Source organism: Heterocephalus glaber, unplaced genomic scaffold (assembly GCF_053883595.1).
Source record: "Heterocephalus glaber isolate CG9 unplaced genomic scaffold, H.glaber_assembly_v1.0 deba00001472, whole genome shotgun sequence".
In the NCBI taxonomy this organism is placed as follows: domain Eukaryota; kingdom Metazoa; phylum Chordata; class Mammalia; order Rodentia; family Bathyergidae; genus Heterocephalus; species Heterocephalus glaber.
Window position 1 is genome coordinate 27,008,650 of NW_028258315.1, and position 21,398 is coordinate 27,030,047.

General features: G+C 43.2%; 1 protein-coding gene and 1 non-coding gene across 2 annotated transcripts in view; both read right to left on the reverse strand.

The window, feature by feature from the left end:
- Positions 1-21,398, reverse strand: part of Egln1 (egl-9 family hypoxia inducible factor 1) — a 44,439-nt gene that overhangs the window by 17,836 nt on the left and 5,205 nt on the right. The window lies entirely within an intron of this gene.
- LOC147826285 (U6 spliceosomal RNA) lies at positions 9,467-9,570 on the reverse strand. Its single transcript, XR_015439670.1, has one exon. It is a non-coding gene; the product is annotated as a U6 spliceosomal RNA (small nuclear RNA).

The window sequence follows — 21,398 nt, forward strand, 5'->3', positions numbered from 1 at the left end:
AGAAACCAGGCCTACTGGGATCTCTGGCCCTGTCCTAGGCCTCCTCTCTACATGGCCTTTTCTATTTATATGTCTCTACAGCTAAGCTCAGCAAAATGCCTCATGTAAGCAAGACATGGTACTCACCAGTAATATCAGCACTCTGAGAGGCTGAAGCAGGTGGATTACAAGTTCAAGGTCAGCCTGGGCAAACTTTTAAAAATGTTTTTAAATAGTGGGGGACAAGGTGTGGTGGCACACGCCCATAATCCCAGCACTCGGGAGGCTGAGGTGGGAGGATTGCCAGGAGTTCAAGACCAGCCTGGGCTACACAGTGAGTTCAGGGCCAGCCTGAACTACAAAGGGTGACACTGCCTCAAAACACCAAAAAAAAAAAAAAAAAAAAGTGGGGGGACTAGGGATGTAGGTCAGTGTGAAGTCCTGGGTTCAATCCCCTGTACCCCCAAAAATCAAGAAAAAGAAAGAAGAAAAGAAAAAAAAAGAAAGAAAAAGAGCATATGGCCAAGCCCATCAGAGCAATGGGCTCAATTCAGAATTTCTGTGGAAGCCCTAGTAAGAGACACTCCCTTTCTTGTGTGTTCCCAGGATGCGATGCTGAAACCAGGGTGGCTGAACTGCTGTCACCTGAGCAGGGCACACCAGACTGTAGCCAGTATAGAAAGGAAAAGCTTCTGATTTTGATTCTGAGTCTGTTGGTGGACCAAACTTCTAACAGCTGGAGCCAAGGGATTCACTTTACTGGTGAATGTCTATGGTTTGCACACACCCATCTGAAGGACCTTTTGTTCTGTTTTGGCCATTTCTATGTGAGAAGATCTGGTACCTGGTGACTCAGAAGAACTCCCAACCATAACCATAACCATAGTCCTAAATCAGTGACTCAGAATATACCAGAGCTCCTTTCAAAGAGCATCCAGTGGAGGCCTATTCCCCAGTAATACAGAACACATGCCCCCTGCAGTCTCTCACTCCAGAATCCTAAGAGTCACCCCAGACTGAAACTTCATCCGTTATCTAATCACAGGGTCCTGTTCACTATGTACAGCTGGACAGGAAAGAAATTTTCCTATCCCTGGCAGACAAAAGCAAGGGCAGGGTGCCTCCCACCTTTCATGAGCCCTCAAGGGGGCGCCCATCATCCTCCTCATCTGCCCACCTGTGGCTGTTTCCCATCCAGGACAGACGATGGCTAACTTCTTTATTCCTCAACCTCACCCTGCAAACTCACAATTTTAGTTGAATCCAATCTTTGCATCTCCCCCAGCCAAGTTACTTAGCATCGCTGGAAAAAGTTATAACCCTGCAGACTGACAAAACTATAAGTTGTTCCTGACTTCAATGTGATCTTCAGAACTTCCTGGCAATTTCCATGTTCCTCATCAGATTTGTTGATATTCCTCAAAATGGCTATTTCAAACCTCTATGACTCACCTCACCCAGCCAGTATTTTAGCCCCAACTTACCTATTTTCCCCCAGTACTGGGGTTTAACACAGGGCCTTTTCACTGAGCTACATCCCCAGCTTTTTCATTTTGAAGCAGTCCACTACCATGTCTGGCTGACTCAACTTTCTAATTCACTAGATGGAGATGTTTTCTATCCACCTGAGATACTGAAGACAACCAGGTGACACTTCCTCATCTTCTTACCCCTAGGTTTCTTACTGTGGCTAAACCTACAACTTTCATCATCTGATTCTCTCAGAGGAATGGCTGGAGTACAGTATAGTGCTGCAGCAGATAAAAAGAGCTGTTCTTTCTGCCAAGGGTCACTGGAATTTTAATATGCATACAAATCACCTGGCAACACTGTTACAAATATTCAGATTCAGTAAGTCTGGAGCCAGCTCAAGGTTTGCAGCTGGTCTGAGGGCAGTATTTAGAGCAGCAGGTTCTCAATCACATCCAGTCTCATCTCTTCCCAGACCATACTCCTAAGTCAGTTCCTGTATTTCCCCTGTCTTCAGCATCAGCTTCTCCATGGGTGGCCCCCTTCCACAATATATTCCGCATTGTCTATTCTAAAATCAATCCTCCTCTTTTCTGCTTTCAGCTACCCCTAATCTTTCCCATTCTGCTTACCTCCACAGACAGGTTTCTATGAGAAAGAGTGTTAGGTCAATGGTTCCAAATTTCCCTGGCTCATAGAACCTTAAGTGACTGTAGTTTTTCCATGGCACTCTCAAGCCAGAAGTACCTAATAGTTACTTTTGTTAATTAAAAAAGGCCTAATCACTTAGTTTTAAAACCATAACAATTTAGTGCCTCCTGGGCACTGCTCAACTTTCAAAACCTTGGAATCGAGATGGGACACCAACAGCCTCAATTCCTGTTCCACACTGATTTTCAGGAGGGAAAGACTTTCTATCAGACCAAGTACTAAGAATTCAGCTTCACAGAGAGATGACATCACCAGAAGGAACATAAGGATCTAATGTTGTGGCCTCCAACAGATGTTGGTATGTTGCCCTTGAAACTTAAAAATATTCTACAGCGTCCTTGCGAGCTTGCTACAGTGCTCTGGGGTGCCTAGGTATACGACTTGGATAAAGGTGGGTCTAGGTCATCCTCAGTGTTGCAGCATCCCCACTGATTAGGAGGCTGCTTGAAATGCACAATCTGGAGAATGACCCAGTCTACTGCTTCAGAATCTCCTTTTGAACAAGATTCTCCAACTGACTCATGAGTTCAGAGACCAAAAGCGCTGGTGTATAGTCCCTGTCTACCACCTCCACTTACACTCAGATCGCTGCCTTCAAACATCTGCTCTCACAACACCAATGAGGTTATCCCAAAGTCCAAAACTGCTCCCCCTCCTTTTTTTTTTTTTGGTTCCGGGGATCGAACTCAGGACCTTGCACTTGCAAGGCTGGCACCGGAACCACTGAGCTAAATCCCCAGCCTCCCCTCCTTTTTAAATAAGAGTGATAAATGTTCTTTAGGTCCGATCCTAACAAAGCCTCTCTAAGTTGTCCGGTATTATTCATTTCGAAGCTCTGCTCTTCTTTGTCTCTGAACTACCACTGTCCTCTCGTTACCTTCCTCCTCTTTCCCCTTGAATTTCCCCTGCCCATTCTTCCACAGGTGGATTGGGCTTCATTCCTCCTGTCAGTTTTTGCCACCAGCACTGTTCTTGCTCCACATAACCTGCTCAGTCCCAGGGGACAGCATTTCAATCTCTGGCTGACCACTGTGGTCCAGGCTGTTCTCCAGAGCCTCAGACCTACAAAACTAACAATATGGATCTGCACAGGTGCAGCAAACCCAACAGTTCAAACAGCTTATCTGCATTTTCCCTCACCCACATGGTTCTTCTTTCTTTCACTGAATGGCATATTGTTCAGCCAGTTTCCCTAGAGAAACTCAGAAACCATCCCTGGCTCACCCCTCTCCGTTCTTTGATTTACACCATCAATCACATCTCAAAAATGCTTGCTATGTGGCCATCTGTGTTTTTATTATGTTTTGGTTTGTTTTGCTTTTCAGGTGGGGGGAAGTACTGGAGATGGAAACTGGCCTCAGGCATGCTAGGCAAGCACTCTACCAGAGCCACATCCCAGCCCCATGCTGCCAATCTGTGTGCATCTCTCCATCCTCAGTGCCTCCTTATCTTCTGCTTGGATGCCAATCACTGTCTCTTAACTCATGCCCTCCTGCAGGACTGCCATGCCTTGCTACAGAGTATTCCCCACATTCCAAAATCCACATATCCCATTTCTTTATACTCCCCCAAAACCGTGGCCTATCAAAAAAAGGAAGTGAATACTGTATTTGTTTCTAAGGCTCCTGTAACAAACTGCCACAAACTTGATGACTTACAGTAACAGAAATTTATTTGTCTTGCAGTTCTGGAAGCCAGAGTCTAAAAGCAAGGGTTGGTGGAACCTGCTCGAGCTGCCCTGAGCAGCCTGAGATAAGGCAGCATATTACCTACTTTAGAAAAGTTAAGAAAATATTTATGAGATTCATACAATCAAGAAAATGTAAGCCAATTGTTTGGGGTTTAAAAGACCTGTTTTTGTGGTTTTTTGCAAACTTGCTGTTTGTGAAAGCCTTCTAGAAGAGGTGGAAATGTGCTCTGGGTATCTGAGATCCTAGAAGTACATTTGTATGTCCCTCATCAACTGGGAGTATAACCAATCCCAGTTTTCTTAGATTCAAATGTGAATTAGGATCTGTCAGCCTTCACCCTGGATTCTGACTCTGATTCAGGAGATCTGCAACAGGCCTTAACAAGATCATGACTTTGATACAAACCTGGGGAAAACTTAAGTGTTTTAAGGTCAACGGGAATTTTACTACTGGCCAATACTGATACATGAAAAATGAAACTACTCTAATATTTATGCTATCAAAACAATGTCCCTTTGAGCAAAATGTCTGAGTGTGAGTTTGTCTTTGCTGAAGTTAGAAATTTTGATGGTGCATTTCAAAAATTATTTCAATAAGGACTCATTTGATAAATATTTGCCTTATCTCAACTTTTTAAAGTGAAGAAATTTCTGTAATGCACAGAGCAAGATCAAATAGGTGACCTGAAAATAAATACACCCCTCAAAACATGCATAAATAGAAACATGCTTTGCATGATGTCACTAAAAGGTCATATTCTAGATTCAGACTGTTCTGGATTGTGTAATTTATTGGCTGCATGATTTGAGACAAATTTTTAAGTCTCTCTGGGCCTCAGTTTCTTTAACTGTAAAATGAGGAAAATAGTGTTTGGTACATAGGAAGCACCCAATCAACAATGGCAATATATTCATACAAAAATGTTCATTAACCTGTCAATGCTACTTCTAAAAATTTTTCTTGGAGCCGGGTGTGATGGTGCACGCCTGTAATCCCAGCACTCCAGAGGTCAAGGCAGGAGGACTACCATGAGTTTGAGGCCAGCCTGGGCTATTTAGTGAGTTCAAGGTCAGGGTGAACTACATAGTAAGACCTTGTCGCACAAAATTAAATAAATAAATGAATGAATGAATAAATAAATAAATTTTTCTTACAAAAACCTTCTAAACAGGCACAAGAAATGTGACTTCAAGAACATCTCAGCCAGGTGTAGTGCATGCCGATAATCCCAGCACTCAGGATGCTGAGGCAGAAGGACTGCCATAAGTTCAAGGCCAGCCTGGGCTACACAGTAAGACCCTGTCTCAAAAAACTAAAAAACATCTAATATACAATTATTTATCAGAAAAATAACCTAAACTTTAACCAGGAGGAGCTAGGTAAATAATCCACAGTGCCATCTTTCACTAGCTGATGTTTCTCAGACTCCACCCTACTGCACAGGAGACAAGATCGCGTCATTTTACACAGAACAGCACCTCACACTCTGCTATCTAGTCACCAGATGGTGGACACTTGGGGTGTTTCCTATTTTGGGCAATAATGAATAAAAATGCTCAAGTCTTTCGACGGACAAGCCTTCTTTTGTCTTGGTAGATAAATACCAACCAGGGGAATTCCTGGGTCATATAAGTTCCTTTTTAACTTTCTGCGAAAGAGGCAGTGTGTTTTCCACAGTGGCTGTATCATTTTGCACTCCCCCAAGCAATGAATGCATACCAATTTATGAGGATTCCAGTTGCCCCATGTCCTGATAAAACTTGGTACTATCAATGCTCTTAATCTTAGCCATTCTAGTATATGTGTACCTTGTGGTTTTAGTTTTCATCACCACAATAATCAATGGTGTTGTGAATCTTTTTATATAGTAGCCATTTGTATATCTTCTCTTTTGAAATATCTATCCCAGTCTTTTGTCTACTCTTCTGTTGGGTTGTTTCAGAAATAAAAATTATTTTTATATTCCAAATACAAGTCATTTGTCAGATAAAGACTTTATAAACGTAAACCAAAAAAAAAAAATCTGTATTTTCATCTTAACAGCGTCTTTCAATAAACAAATGATGTTAATGCTGACAAAGTTCAATTTATCACTTTTCTTTTCTTACAGTTCAACTTTTGTGTTCCAGGAAATCACCTATCTTGAGATCACAAGGATTTTCTCTTGTGTTTTCCCTTTAAATTGTGTGGATTTAGGTCTTACTTTTAGATCAATGATCCATTCTGAGTCAATTTTTGTGTAATGTGTGATGTCAAAGCCAAGGCTTGTTTTTCCCATATAAACGTGCAAGCATCCCAACACACCATTATTGGGGGGAGGGGCCTTTCTTGCCAAAATCTAAACTATCTCGGTATCTTCATTTTTTAAAAAATCAGGGCTACTGGGCAGGGCGGCAAACACCTGTAATCTCAGCATGGGGGGTAGGTGCTGAGGCAGGAGGATCACTGCGAGTTCGAGGCCAGTCTGGGCTACATAGTGAGTTCAATGCCAGCCTAAACTGTACAGTGAAACCCTGTCACAAACCAACCAACTAACTAACAAACAAATCAGGGCTAAGGGTATGGCTCAGTGGTAGAGTGTGCTGCTTACACAGAATGTGTGTAGGGGAGAAATCAACTATCTTTTGAGTGTAGGTTTACTGTAGAATTTTTAATCCTATTCCATCAATCTGTACCTATTTATTTTTAACCCGTAAATTATTTGGGAGTATGTTGTTTAATTTATGGGATTTTCAAGATTTATTTATTCTTTTTTGGTGGTTTTTGCTGCTATTTTGGTGTACTAGGGGTGGAACCCAGGACCTCGCACATATTAGGCAACTACTCTACCACTGAGCTGCATCCTCATCACTTCCTCCCCCCATTTTTAGAGGTACTGAAGATTGAACCCAGGGCCTTTATACTAAGCTACACACATCCCCAGCCCTTTTTTTTTTTTTTTTGATACCGGGGATCGAACTCAGGTCCCTGCGCTTGTGCAGCAGGGGACAAAACCACTGAGCTAAGCCCTCCAGCCCTTTTTTTGAGACAGGGTTTCACTAAGTCACTAACTTGTCCAGGCTGGGCTCGAATTTGTGATCCTCCTGCCTCATCCTCTCAGAGTGCTGAGATTACAGGCGTGCACCACTATGCCTGGCTTCTAGTTTTGATTTCTAATTTAATTCCACTGTGGCTGAAGAACATACTCTGTATGATTTCAATTCCATTAAGTTTACTGAGACTTGTTTCCTGACCTAGCATGCAATATGCTCTGGTGTGTTTAAAGGAATGTATCCTGTGCAGGATTCCCACAACATCTATCAGTCAGGCTGGGCTGGCTGGCAGAGTCTGAATCTTTTACATCCTTGCTGATTTTCCACTTGTTCTAACAATTATTGAGAAAGAAACATTGAAATCTCCAAATTAACCATTAATTTGCCTTCTGCTCCTTTCCAGTTTTTTTTTAAAAAATAACTTTATTATCAAACACACACACATACAAAAATTAAAACCATTCAAAGAAGAACAATGCAAGGGAAAAAAACCCAATAATATTCAAATACAGTAGAACTCAACCAAAACAAAACTGAAAAGCACTTAAACACTTTTCCATATAACTTAAGAAAAAAAAAAATCTCAAGCACCAACAAGACCCCAGAGGATGTGATTTGTTTCAGAAAGATCCCCCAAACCAGCCCTGAACAAATAGTGGTCCGGAAAAAAACTGCAGTTAGCTAGCAGACTCCACATAAGCCAAACTTCTCCCTAATTTAAATTTCAACACAGTCATATGACACGCAATGGAAACACAATCTGAGAAACGTTATTAGGCCATTTCATCCGTGTGTATCCTTAATTACACTTTCAGTTTCCCACACTAGAGAAACTATTCGGTATTTACACGTGTGTCCTATTTATTTCACTTAAGAGGATGGCCTCAATATGCATCCAGTTAGCTATAAATGACTCTAGTTTTTCATTCTTTATAGCTGAGTAGTAATCCATGTTATAAAAAAAAACACATCTTCTTTATCTAGTTTCCAGTTGACGGGCACTAGGGTTGTTTCCAAACTCTAGCTATTACAGACTGTGCCACTATAAACATAGGTGCACATAGATCACTGTGGTATGATTCTTTTAATTCTTTGGGGAAGATACCCAGTAGGGGAATGGCTGGGTCAAATGGGACCTCTAGCCCTAGTTCTTTGAGGTATCTCCATACTGATTTCCACAGTGGTTGCACCAGTCTGCACTCCCACCAACAATGGAGAAGGGTTCCTTTCTCCCCATACCCCGCCAGCATCTGTTATTGGATGATTTCTTTATAACAGCCATTCTTTCTGGGGTGAGGTGAAATCTCAGTGTTGTTTTCATCTGCATCTCTCGAATAACCAGTGATGCTGAACATTTTTTCATGTATTTATTTGCTGTTTTTACTTCTTTGTCTGAGAAATGTCTGTTCATTTCAGATGCCCATTTTTGAATTGGGTCTTTGAATTTGGGGGGGGTCTGATTTTTTTCAGTTCTTTATATATTCTCCATAGTAGTCCTTTGTCTAAGGTACAGTTGCTGAAAATGTTTTCCCACATTGTAGGTTGTCTCTTAGCTCTGTTGGTGGTTTCTCTTGCAGTGCAGAAGCTTTTTAATAAGATGAGATCCCAATTGTTGATTCTTTGTGCCAGTTCCCGTGCCACTGTGGTTTTGTTCATAAAGTCATTTCCTATGCCACTGTCTTCAAGAGTTCTACCTAACTTACCTTGCAGCAAATTTAGTGTTTCTGTCTTAATATTTAGATCTTTAATCCACTTCAATCTTAGTTTAGTGCATGGTGATAGTTATGGATCTAGTTTTAATCTCTGGCAGGTTGAAATCCAGTTTTTCCAACACCATTTATTAAAAAGGCTATCTTTCCTCCAATGAGGGTGGTTGGCTCCTTTGTCAAAGATGAGGTGGCTGACCATATCTGTAGTTGTTTCTGCATCTTCTAATCTATTCCACTGATCCTTGGGTCTGTTTCTTTGCCAATACCATGCTGTTTTTAATCACAGTAGCTTTGTAGTATAGTTTCAAGTTGGGGATTGTAATACACCCAGCCATATCTCTGTTGCCTAAAATTTCTTTTGCTATTCTAGGTCTCTTCTGGTTCCAAATGAATTTTTGGATTGTTTTCTCTAGTTCTGTGAATTATATTGTTGGAATTTCAATCGGCATTGCATTAAACCTATGTAATAGTTCTGGAAGTATGGCCATTTTCACTATATTGGTTCTTCCTATCCAGGAACAAGGGATGTCTTTCCATTTTCTTATATCCTCCTTGATCTCCTTTTTCAGAGTGCTATAGTTTTCATTGTAGAGGTCTTTTGCTTCCTTTGTTAGACTGACTCCTAGATATTTCATCTGCTCCTTTCCAGTTTTGCTTCATGTATTTTAGAGCATTGTAGTAGTTTTAAATTAAAAACATATTCACAAGGGAGCAAGCTCTTTCCCATAATATGCAAGATTTTTACAGCTGAAATATATTTACAGTTTCCAAACTCAAAAGATACCAAATGCTATAATTACAAAATATTTAAGCTGTATTATTCAAAGTATCCTGTAACTCAAAGCAGTAACTCTTCTATATATACCTAAATAGTGTTTCTTTTTTTTTTTAAACGAATTTGCATGTCATCCTTGCACAGAGTCCAAGCTAATCTCTGTATCACTCCAATTTTAGTGTATGTGCTGCCGAAGCAAGCACCTAAATAGTATATTTCTATAACCAAAATACATGTAAGTCAAATTCAACAACAGACACCAAATTCTATGAAGCTGACAACAGCCACCTGAGACACAATTAAGGGTAAAAAAGCCATAAAGCATGACTGAAAAATAGGCAAACTCCTAATTACCCTCTCTTACGTTAGAGAAGGAACAACTTTCAGGATTTGTTTTTAAAGTTTCCTATTAAGTTATAGACTACATGGCTTAAAAAAAGAAATACTAAGTAGTACTAACAAATAATAAAACAATGAAATCTATGCTTACATGAGTAAGAACTATAAATTCATTTATGAGATTTTTTTTTTGGTATCTGGGATCAAACTCAGGACCTTGCGCTTGTGAGGCAGAGGTGGTGCCATCATTTATGAGATCTGATCCACTCATTATAGCTTATTTGTATGCACGACTAGCTTTTAAATTCATTAATATCTAAGGGGGTTCAATTTTTAAATGTAGTTTAAATAAGTAAATTCATGATTATAAATAAAATATTTATTGCCTCTTGCCTTCCTCTGTTAAGGGGAGGCCTGGCAACAGAGAACCTTCCCTGGTCGAGTTACTTTACTACTTGCTACGTACTATTATCAGAAATGGCTCAAGATGCCTTTCCCAGCTGGCCATAGGTGCCTCCCTACACAATAGACTGGCTTTAACTGAAAATAAGGGTCTGATACCCTAGTGTAAGCAAGTCACATTCTTGATCTAAAACTGAATCTTAAACGTTAACTCATGATGCAGTGTTAGCCAACACCTTAAACAACAGCAAACACTGGCATTAAGGAAACCCAAGGCCAAGTCCTAACAGCCTGAAAAGGGCCCTGGTGCAGAATTATGACTGAAGCTTCTATTTTTAAAACTTCAGGCTAATCTTACTGAAATGCCACTTTTAAATACAAACTAAAACAAAAGCCAACCACACCTGAATATGTGCCCCAGGAGTGGGGGACAGGACAGAGGAAGGGAAGACTCACAGTCCGGGGTTTGTCCTTAGTGATAAAGGCGCTCAGCCTTCCACAGGACAACTGCGCATCTGAGTCTACAGCAAGGAAGAGCTGAGCACTGTGTCTGAACACTGTCTGGAAGGTGTACCCACCCTCCAGGCAGAGATCCAGGCTTAGCCATGGCTGCTGTCCTGGTACGCACTAGTTAACTTTTGTTCTGTAACAAGATCCCAAAAGGCAAACATCTTTCAGAAGTCTTCACATGCACAGCCCTTGTCACAGGACTAACTGGTAGCCCTCTCTCTGTAACTTCACTGACCACACTCTTGGGGAAACCTTAGGAACAGTTCTGCAGTCATGGGGCCAGAAGAACAATGAAATACAACAGAAGCCCCACTCTACCGCAGCCTGACCTGAAACTCTGGAACAGTGGTTTTGTTCTGGCTTGAAATGGAGCTGTCTTCCAATGGGGGTTTGTAAGGTGGGGTCCGTGGACAGGCTTTAAACTGTGCGCGTGTGCGCATGTTGGGGTGAGAGGTGACAGGTTCCACTGTCCCTAAGGAGTTGGCACGCAGGCAAACGAAGCTGTGCAACACTGGCTTGTATCACTGCTCTGGAAATACTTGTAAGCTGTCGGGGAGGGGGGTTATTTATCATCACACTTGATTTCTAGCTGAAATATCTTTATTTAAGAAATTTTATTTGAAAACACTCTGGGTTGTAACTATCCCAAACAAGCAATAAATGCACATAAATTATCTGTGGTAATGATTCACTCTTAGGCTAAATTCCTTAGCAACTCTGAACTCAAGAGAATGAACACATATTTCAAGTGTCCGAATTAAGTAGAATTAAGCAAAACTGGAGAGAAAAATTTTTTTAAAGGATGAAAATGTCTAAACGCATGCAAGGTCAAGGTGAAATGACCTTTACTTGGGCAGGCTCCTGTGGTCTGTACTCTGCTGCTACCTTCCTTTCACACAGTGATGCCGCTTATTCACCAAGCTGATTCAATGTCTGAATCTAGAAATGTGGTTCAAGCCAGAAGGTTTACTGATCATGAAAGAAGCATTTCTCATCTTGTCTAAACTACACCCTCTTTAAGAAACATAACTGAAAAACTTCCTGTAACATACCTGGAATTCTGAATAAATAATAGTAGACCAAAGTAACTTTAAAAGTTTAAATTTTTCCTTTTTAAAGTTTTGCTTTACACATCAGTCATGCGGGACTGATGTTAACCTTGTGCCTGCTTGCTAGCTACAAGCCTTTCTCGTCCAGGTCACTGAGGAGGGCAGATAAATAAGAGTTTATTTTCAACATCAACTCTCTCTGCTGCTTGTTCAAGTGATATGCATGTATGTCCTGGGGCTTCTCTGGTTGAGGCGGGTGAGAGGTAAAACAAGCAGACTTCTTCCCTTGGGACTCGGGACAATCTGTAACCCACTGCTGGCCTCAGGCATGGGGAGGGATACGGGATTTCACTTCACCTTCAAGCCATACTCCTTCTAGTCCTTGGGGCTAAAAACAGTTGAAGGCCAGGACAGTCTAGGTTATTTTTATCAGGAAAATTAGGGCCTAGAAACAGCCTAGTAATCACAGAAAGGAGTTGTTCACAAGGAGACAAAAACTCTTACAGACTTTAAAAACATCCTTGGTTTTAGAACTGGGAGGGAAGGTGGTGGGTGGAGGTGAGGCGCAGGGCAGAGGGCGTGCGGGCAGTTCACCAAGTATCAACGTGTGCTCGCTCATGTGCTCGATTCACAAAAAGGAGGATAGCACTCCATGGCTGCCCCACCTACCCACCCTCCTGGAGAAGAGGGTTTGGGAATAAAAGGCAGACACTGTTTTCTGAGTAGGGTGAGATCCATGGAGAGTCCGGGTGGGGGCTCTTTGGGAAGGAAACCTCACCCAGACTCTAAAGTAGGTAAAAGATTTGAACTGCTGGGCAGGGGTGTGGCAATGGGCAATGGACCAGGAATCCCAGGTGAGCTGACAGCAGAGAAAAGGGGAGTAGTAAAGAGGCTGAGGCTGGCTGAGAGCACTGTCCTCACAGCAGCCGGCAAGCAATAAATCCAAAAGAAGCACACCATACCTTCCAACAAACCTCGGAGGGTTTTTGTTTTGTTTTTGGCAGTACCGGAATTAACCCAGGGCCTTCACATTGATCTATATCCACAGCCCTTTTTTATTTATTTTGAGATGAGGTCTTGCTAAGTTGCTAAGCTGCCCAGGCTGAGCTCAAACTTGCAACCTTCCTGCTTTAGCCTCCCAGAGTGCTGGGATTACAGGCAAGAACCACCACAATGGGCTGTAAGATTTTCATACCTGTTGGTAAATTTACACTGTACTGTACAGATGAGACAGTACACGAACAGATTAAAATCTCAGTCACAGTAGGCAGTGGAATTTCAGATGTGACACTCCCCATGTCCCAGTGCACAAAACTGAGAACACCAAGGTGACCAAGATGGGGCACTTTCCTCGTGGGGCTCCCAGGAGCAGTACCCGCAGAGACTCCAAGGAAGGCACAAACTCTGAACACCCCCAGCCCCATCTACAGAAAGAGCTGGGGACAGGCAGAGAGGAGGAAACCTGGGCAGGTCCAGGGACCCGCAAGCTCCTGGACCAGCCCAGAGAACACAGCAGGAAGGGAAATGTTCTTTTAAAAGGAGTGCAATGGGCAGACTGGTCTAGAAAAATACAAAAAGGAAACAAAAAAGCTAGACCTCAGAACAGAGGAGAAGATGGGTTTCAACAGGAAAGTGTAAATGGGAACAAGGAACAGAGACACTCAGGAAATAATTTTTAAGTAAGTAAAACGGTCACACTGATAGAAGAACATCTTCCTCAGAGACACTGGTTTTCCAGATGTGGATCTTCTCCCTGGCCTCTATGATGGCTTCTGCCAGAGAACCAGACTCAACCAAAGACTCTTGAGGTTACCCTGGCAGCTGTGTGAGGTCTTGCACATCTGGGAACAGACACCCTCAAAGGGCCACAATTCGGTGCTGCCTTCACTCAAGACAGCAAGGCCCCAAGGGCAGAGAAGACCCCGTCACCGGGCACCGCGGCACCTCAACACTCAGCACAGAGCAGGTGCTCTGTGAGCACTTGCTGAAGAAACAGCCGAGTTCAAGGACAGGAACATGTTTGGCCTTATTCTTGTGAAACTAATGCTTCACTGTCTGGCTGGCTGGAAGTGGCTGCAATTCTCAGTGAGTTCTGAGAATGCTCATCAGAAGTTTTTTTATTTAATCTTACTCTTTGGGTAAGCAGGGTGGAATACTATTATCTGTAGTCACTGTGTTTTACTCTCCAAGTTGCACCAGTGTGTGTAACACCAGACATGTGGGATTCCATTGGACTGTGGGCAGCAAGGGCAGGCGCAGAATCACCATTGAACTGTGCCCTCCTTACAGTGTCCTGCTGTCACCTATCCAGTTCACACTTGAGCACTATGAAATGAAGCCATGAAAAATTTCACTAAAGCTGGGTGTGGTGGTGCCAAGCACTTGGGAGGCTGAGGCAGGAGGACTGCCATGAGTTCGAGGCCAGCCTGCACTACACAGTGAGTTCAAGGTCAGCTTAAACTACATAGCGAGACTGTCTCAAAAAAGAAAAAAAAGAGAGAAGAAAGAAAAAGTAAAAACACATAAGAATGTTAAAAGTAAAAAAAAAAAAAAAAAGAATGTTAAAAGTTTATTATTGGACTCCAGATCTTCCACCTCGCCTGACATGTCAGAAGTCTTTAAGCACTGCTGGGAAGGAGTCTGGTAAGGAACCAGCAGAAAAGAAACTGAGGAGGAAAAGGGCAGATAATAGGGAGAAGAAATGACTTCCACTCCTGGATCTCAAGCTCCTGAGGAAGGAACTTAATAAAGATTCATCAGATTCCTCTTCACAGACAAGAGTTACTACTAGATTCAGGCAGAAAGGAGAGCCCAGGTTAAACCCAGACCGTCAGTAAGGAGGAGAAACTTAATAAACCAAATGAAAGCTCAGCTGGTCTTCCACTTGCAAAGGAATTGAGCTTGTTGATCCGGGATCTAAAGGTGAAACGCAACAGGAGCGATGACTGTGAGGGCTGCTCCTTAAACCTCTGCAAAGAAAAAGTCACAGGCACCAAGAATGCATTCCTTTCTGCCCAGGGAATCCTTGAACCCTCAGGAACCACCAGGCGGGCATGCATGGATTCTGCTCCTGAGATTCTCCGCTCTTGAACAGTCCTCAGCAAAACGAAACAAACAAGAAGTGGATTCCAGTTGAACAGTCCTCAGCAAAACAAAACAAACAAGAAGTGGATTCCAGTACTGTGTTGTACTGGCAGTCCCAGCACTCTGGGAGGCTGAGACAGGAGAACTGAAAGTCTGACCCCAGCCTAAGCAAGTCAGCAACTTATCCAGACTAAATCTCAAGAGTTAAATGTTAAAAAGACCTGGAGATGTTCTGGGTTCAACCTCAGTATGGAAAAAATATTACTGGCCTCACAGAAGGTGGTGAGCCTGTGGACCCGGCAAGGATCCTTCTTGGTGCAGAGCTCTCTCTGTTCCAAAGTCTCTTGCTGCCTATGATGAAGCTTTGTTCATTTACAAGCCTGCAGATTACTCAATGTAGAGAAAGACCTGATGTCATCTAAACACATTTTTTTTTTTTTGGTTTTGTTTTTTTCGAACAGGCTCAGTTCAGGCTGGCCTTCTTGAACAGTCTCAGTTCATGGCCCAGGTGCAGTTCTGGCTGGGCTTGAACTCCCTATGCAGCCGAGGCTGGCCTTGAACTTGAAGCAATCCTCCAGCCTCAGCCTCCCAAGTGCTGGAATTGCAGGTGTGTGCCGCCACAACCCAGCTTCTAAATACATTTCCTACTGCCACTGAGTCAGGTGCATGTTTGTGACCTGCCCTCAAAACGTAACATTCATTCATACCATTACTTGTCTGACCATATATATAAGGTAATAAAATGAGAAAAGTGGGGTGTGTTCAAAAGTAACTAAAAATATCCATGGGCTTGACAGCTGTTACAAGACAGATTTAGATTTCTTCTTCCCTTCTTTTTAGTTGAGGAATGACTTCTCCTGGTAAGAGGAGAGAGTCTTATGCCCATTCCAGTTAAGATAATAATGGTGGAGGGAATATGGCTGACTGTGTAAAACTTCACATTGTTCCATATAAACTCGGCAGACTGTCAGCAGCCTGACAGACAGTCAAAGCTCGAGTTCTTCAAGGTGGGGTTTTTTTTGTTTTTGTTTTTGTTTTTTGGTACCAGGCATGGAACTCAGGACCTTGGGTTTTCAAGGCTAAATCCCTGGCCCAAGGTGGGACTTCTGTTATCAGAAAAATCTCCTGTGCAGGTGGCTCTAACTTGCTCTCCAACTGCCTGATTCAGCCAGGTAAGTGAAGAGATTTCAGCGATTTCAGTCCCTGGATGTTGGCTCCATTGCTTTTGGGCCCGTGGTGAAGCACAGCACCATGGCAGGGGCACAGGGCAGCGCCAAGTGGCCCACTTGATGGGGGACAGGAGGCACCAAGAATGGAAAAAGCCTGGGTGACTGATATGTTCTACCCAAAGGAACATGGCCCAGGTGGCAGAGTGCACTTCTATGACTGAGTTACAAAAGACTGGAGCCTCCATCTTGCTGGAGCCCTCTACTGCCTCTGCGGCCTGCATGCGAGCTCGCAGAAAGCAAGCTGCCATGTCAGAGAGGCCCGCATGGTGAGGAGCTGAGTCCACCCCAGCAGTCCTCAGGGAACCAGCAAGTGGCCTGGAAGCGGCCCCCTCCCCCAGCACACAGCCAGGCTGCCAGAAACCAGTGCGTGGTAACCTTCATCCATCATGGCTACTATTTTTTGAGTAACGTGTTACATAAAAATCTAGCTAATACACACTAAGAAACAAAGTCTAGAAACACAGAGGCTTCAAATCCTCCCTACAGACATGTCTTCTTATAGGGATGAGCAGAATGCTAAGAACTGAGCTTTCAAAAAAAAAAAAAAAAAAGCTACAATTAGACACTGAGGAAAAGCAGGAAACACCGAAAGATAAAATGAAGAAAAATAACTGAAAGGCTAAGACTCACAGCAGTAACTGAGTACCAAAGGTTTTCAGGGTGGAGTGGGAACCATGCATGGAAGCAGCAAGACTTTGCCTAAGGGGGAGAAACCACTAGATTTTCTAACTAAAAAGCAATTTTTGAGGAACCTATTTCAAATCAGACGTGGGGGCACACACTTGTAATCCCGGCACTCAGAGGCTGAGAGAGGATAGCTGTGAGTTCAAGGCCAGCCTAGGCTACATATGGAGATTCTGTGTTAAAAACAAAAAAGTGATTACAGAAGTCAGCAGAAGACATAGTAGGGGTGAAAAAATGTCTAGAGACAGAATAGAGGATAATTATATAAAAACAGAATCAGAGCCTCTAGTCACCTCTTACAGATGAGAACTGAAAGTGTCAACATTAATGAAAAAATTTCAAGTGAAATGAAAAAATTAACTCCCCAAATTCCTGACTGGTCCTTTTCAATTTAGTGGTTATATCTGATGTTTCTTATTCAGTTTTGATTTAGAACTATATTCCCAGCCTATTTTATTTTTTGTTTTGAGGAAGGGTCTCATTAAATTGCCCAGGATGGGCTTGAACTTGTGATCCCAGTCTCCTAACTAACAGTGCTGGGATTATAGGCATGGACCACCATGCCTGGCTCTATTCAGGTTTTAATACTCAAAAACTAGTCTTGCCCTGTATGGTAGCACAGATCTATAATCCCAGTACTTAGTACTTTAGTTGCTTTAGTTTTGGGGGTTTTTTTTGGGGGGGGGGGTTGTACCAGGGATTGAACTCAGGACCTTGCGCTTGCAAGGCAGGTGGCGAAACCACTGAGCTAAATCCCCGGCTCCTATAATCCCAGTACTTAGGAGGCTGAAGGAGGAGGATCTTAAATTCAAGGCTAACATGGGCTACATAGTCCCTGTCTCAAACAAAGAAACCAAAAAACTAGCCTTAAATTGAAGTTGTTTGAATTAAGATGAGATTGTAGGTTTCTTGGTCCCAGGGCTCAGGTTTGACCTTTCATGTTTTAAATTACCTAATACCTTCCCATACTTTCTAACCCCACCTCAAAGGCAAGATTAAGTTAAAGGCAAGATTTCCTATGATTAAAAGTCCTCGGGGCCAGGGATTTAGCTCAGTGGTTTTGCCACCTGCGCGCAAGCCCAAGGACCCAAGTTCAATCCCTGGTACCAAAAAAAAAAGTCCTGGATGCCATATTCTAATTTTAATAGCAGCAGTATATGATAGCTGGTATTTTAACTGTACCTCCCATCCTAAGTTCTGTGACAAGGAGGCAAGAACGTCACACATTTCTGCTGTGTTCCCAAGTCACTCAGTACAGTCCCTAAACTACATTTTCTCCTTCTGTACCCACTACATTAGGAAGGCTAGCAAATGGTTCTTTGTATCTTATAGTTCCGTGAACTACTTCAGAGAGTTTATGGTTACTTTACCCCTTCCTGGTGTTTTTGGGGGGGTTTTTTTGGTACCAGCGATCAAACTCAGGACCTCGCGCTTGACAGGCAGGTGCTATGCCACTAAGTTAAATTCCCAGCTTAATTATTTGATTTTTCTTTTTTTTTAAACAGGGTCTCTGTTGGTAAATTGACCAGGCTGGGTTCAAACTTTCTATCTTCTTGTCTTAGCCTCCCAGAGTGCTGGGAGTATAAGCATGTGTCACCACACCCAGCCTGATTCCTTTTTATTGTTGGAGTTTTGTTGTTCTGACACAAGGTCTCACTATGTAATCCATGCTCTCAAACTCCTGCCTCAGCCTTGAAAGTGCTGGGATTATTTATAAGTGTGCACCACCATTCCAAGCTAGCATATTTAGCATAGACTGTGAACAGCATATTTAATGAAGATGTTTATTTTGTACTTTGAATCTAAATCTGGTCTTGCCTCACATTAAGCCATTCGATCTTCTCCAAAGTTTCCGTAAATCTCAGATTTTGCATATTTCTTTTTACTCTGCTTTTCAAGGCCCCTTAAGTGAGCAGTTCACGTGAGAGGGCAACTCATGCGAGAACACAAGCCGTGGGGTCCTGAGCGGCCACAGCAGGCACAGCCAAGCTGAGGAATGTGGAAAGGGGTAACACAGAACTTCTTCCTGTGGCTACGGCTGGGAAGTGTCAGCATTTACAGCTGCTGCTATAAATGGAAACTGAGCCTCCGGGCAAAAGAAAAGCAGAACAGTCAAGGCAAGACAAAAATAATTATTTCTCTCCAATCAGCCAAGCCAAAAGCCTGAAGTCATCCTTTACTCTTCCTCTTCTGCCTCACATCTAAACCATTCAGAAAACCCCATGGACCCTACATCCAAAACACATTCAGAATTCAATTAATTCTCACTGTGTCCACAGTACCCATGCAAAGCCTCTGTCACTTGGCACCTAGACAAAGGCAAGAATTTCCTAACTGGTATTCCTGCTTCCTTCCTCTTTTCTCACGTCTAACCACACAGCAGCCACAGATATCTGTCTGTCTCTCTTTTTGAAAGAAATGGGGATTTACTATGTTGCCCAGGCTGGTCTCCAAATATTGGGTCTGAGTGATCTTCTTGCCTCAGCTTCTTAAGTAGTTGGGACTACAAGGTGTGAATCACTATGCCTGGCTTATAGAGCTCTTTTATTTTTATTTGGGAGGGGGTTATTTATTTATTTATTTTTTTTAGACAGGGCCTCCCTATGTAGTTTGGGCAGGCCTTGACCTCACTATTATACCCCAGGCTGGCCTCAAACTCATGGCAAGCTTCCTGCCTCAGCCTCCCAAGTGCTGGGATTACAGGCGTGTGCCACTGCATCCAACTACAGAACTCTTTTGAAATAAACTGTCCAATGGCTTCTCCTGTCACCCACACTAAAACCCAGAGTCCCTGCCACAGCTTACAAGACAAAACTACACAAACTGCTCTCTTCTCTACCCCAGGGCCTCACCAGTCCCATATCTTGGTGGCTCCCTGACCGTCTTCTCAATGCACCAGGCATGTTTAATGTCAGGGCTTCTGTGTCCGGTATTTAATATCCTTCCCTGGAATGCTCATTACTATCTGTCTACAAGGCTCCCCTCTCACCTCACTCACATCTGTACTCAAATATCTTCCTATGCTGATCTCCCCTCATTCTTATCTTGTTCATTTCTGCCACCAGAATGCCAGGTATTCCTCACCCACATGCCTGCTGATGCCCCCAGGCCTCCGGGACAACACAGGCTCCTGGGCCACTGCCTATACATGGAGAGTGTTCATTTGATATTTGCTAATGAAAAGATTATCAAAACAAGACTCAGAGAACACCAGGATCCAGAGTACTCAGTAAAGAAATGGGATCTGGGATGGTAAATAAGGAACAGAATTCCAAGTTCGGGGACACTGTGGTGATTTCAGCGGGCACAGGGACGCTGCAGCTACTGCCCAAGCCTTCAGCTAGTTATGGAATGTGTGATTATAGAGCGCAAAACATCCCACAGAGGTGACGGGAGAGTTCAGAGTCCGGACTAGGCAACGTGGCAGGAACTAAACTGTTTCAAGGGAAGACTCTGGCCAAGGACAAGATGTGGATTCAGCCCAGTGAGTTATCTCGCGCCAAGATGCAGCTGCAGAGGACAAGCAAGTGTGCAACAGGGTGTTGGGGAAAGGAGGTGGGTGTGAGCAGCACAGAAAAGTGGCTTCATGAAAGCTGCTCAAGAATTTGATAGAATAAAAGGGAAAAATTAAGTAAAATTAAATAAAAATAACTTAAGCTGCTCACAGCAATCTAAAGACATACCAGAAGGGCCCAGACTTCAAACACCATGGGAGAAGGGAAGAGACAGAGTCAAGCCTGAGAGGGGAAACCAGGGAAGGGGAAGCTCCAAGGGAGGAAGGAAGAAGGGAGGCTGCCCCAGGGAGCGGCTCACACAATGGCAGAGGAAAGCCAGCTGTGGGGAAGCACGTCCCTCCCGCCGAGGGAGCCGAGCCACCTTGAGAATCTCCTGGAGGAAAAGCTACTCTGGGGGTCAGATCAGCCAAAGTACAGAATGACAAAGTGGAGCAGAGAAGGAAAAGAAAGCCACAAATATCCAAACGGCAAGAAACATGTCAACTCAGTTAAGCAAGAACATGTAGTTTCTACACAAGATGCTGATGGAAGAGGGAGTGGAAGGCCAGTTCTGTCACTAATCAGCTCTGTGTCCTTGAACAATTCACTCAACCTGAGACTTATTTCCTGTTTAAAAATGGGGGAGGCAGGGGGTTCTAAGCCCCCTCTCTCCAGCTTGTACATGAGGGAACAGGAAGAGAAAGCACACAACTCTTAAGGGGTCAGAAAAACAGGACTTTTAAAATGAGAAAGCCAGGCATGGTGGTGCACCTGTAATTACAGTACTCCAAGAGTTCAAGGCCAGCCAAGGCTATATAATGAGTTCAAGGCAAGCCTGAACTACACAGAGAGACCTTGCTTCAGAAATTAATTAATTAATTAAAAATAAAATGAGAGGAGTAATAATTAACAACAGTTCTTTGTAGTACCTCAATTTAGAAAGTACTTCACAAAAAGGGTTATATGTACTCCTCACTGCAAGACTGAGAGGCAGAAAAAAGTTATCATTTAATACCATTTCTGCTGGGTGTGATGGTGCATGCCTGTGATCCCAGGCTGAGGCAGGAGGATCACTGCCAGTTCGAGGCCAGCCTGGGCCACATACACACTGAGTTCAAGACCACCCTGAACTACATAGTGAGACCCTGTTTCCAAACAAACAAACAGAAAAACATATCACAGGCTGGGGATTTAGCTCAGTAGTGCCACTGCCTGCCTCGAAAGCACAAGGTCCTGAGTT